The following is a 1,536-nucleotide window of genomic DNA, read 5'->3' on the forward strand; positions in this document are numbered from 1 at the left end:
CTTAGCCTGCTGGACACACTTTCCTCTTTCCTGAAGAAGGGCTCATGCCCGAAACGTCGATTCTCCTGCTCCTTGGATGCTGCCTGACCTGCTGTGCTTTTCCAGCAACACATTTTCAGCTCTAGGCTTTACCTATCAGGTACAAAATAATTGGTCCTGGGATGAGCTAACCAGTGTATTTTTTTGAATAAATACTCTAGTCTACTGTATTTATGTATTTAGCAGTAGTATGTGCCTACTCTTAAGTATAGCCTGCGAACATAAAAAGGTCTCTTATGGAACTCGGATTTAATGTAACAAGTTATTAAGATTATCTACTAAATCTATTCTGTTTGAAGGAATTGAGCCTCACTTCTGCCAAAGGCTCTATGCAGATATCCTTCCCCATTTGATATCAGTAACTTAGACTAAGACTATTAAGAAGGATGAGTGTCAATTGATCTACCAAAGATATCTTCAGATTGTTCATGTTGACACAGCCACGACAGATACCATGCAGGGATTGTAAAATATACTATGCTGATAGAAGTATGGATTTCCTAACGTTTACCAGAAGGTGGTATTCCTTTGATTTCCAAAATTCCATAAACTAATATATTGTTAAGAATCAGAGGTGATGCAGAGGATAGTAGTGAGGCTTACACAGGTTCCAGAGGAAAGCATTTTGAGGATTGGCTTACAAACTATATCTCTTCAGCCTCAGTATTGTCTCAAACAATGCTTCACTAAGTGAGTTGTAGAAGATAAATAAAATGGAACTCTTCTAAAACAAGAAGGAAGGAAGATGAGAGGAAACAGGTTCGAATTTGTTACTGATGGCCAAATGCCACATCCTCCTTTTTGCAATGCCCTTACTAAATTCCATAATCTTACCATGCCTACTCTACATTCCAAGGTCTTGGCTTTGGCTTGTACTTGTCACATTACTTAACTTTTCTCCCCTTTCCTACTTAGCAGCTAATCAGCAATATATGAATTCCCCTGTTGTGTTTCACTTCTTTAAAAATAATTTGTAAGCATAAGCTATTGTTAGAATAGAGATCAGAAAGTATTTCTTTCCACATTGAGCATTCGGCAAGCGAGCTGAAACTAGTTTGCAGGAGAATTTTTGTTGGGCTACAGACTGAACTCAGTAACGTTTTTGTTCATTCATTCACAATAAATGTGGACATCACTGGCTGGACCAACATTTACTATCCCATTCTTAGTTGCACTTGTGAAAGTGGTGATGAGCTGCAGTCTTGAACCTCTGTAGTCCATGTGTTGTAGCTAAATCCACAATGCGATTAGGGAGGGAATTCCAGGATTTTGACAAACATCTCTTGTAATCAGTCAACAGTCCAGTTGACATATTTGGAAGAATGAGACAAAAGGTAAAGATTTAGTTCTTCCCACCAGTCCCTTGCAGCAAAGGAGTGAGTCTGGCAATATGTCATGAACCTATGTGTTTCAGTGAGTCTTTAACTCCACCACTGTATTAACTTTTAACTTATTGGGGTTTCCCCAACAAATCATAGAATATTTATTGCACATTAA

This window comes from Chiloscyllium plagiosum, chromosome 2 (assembly GCF_004010195.1).
Source record: "Chiloscyllium plagiosum isolate BGI_BamShark_2017 chromosome 2, ASM401019v2, whole genome shotgun sequence".
In the NCBI taxonomy this organism is placed as follows: Eukaryota; Metazoa; Chordata; class Chondrichthyes; order Orectolobiformes; family Hemiscylliidae; genus Chiloscyllium; species Chiloscyllium plagiosum.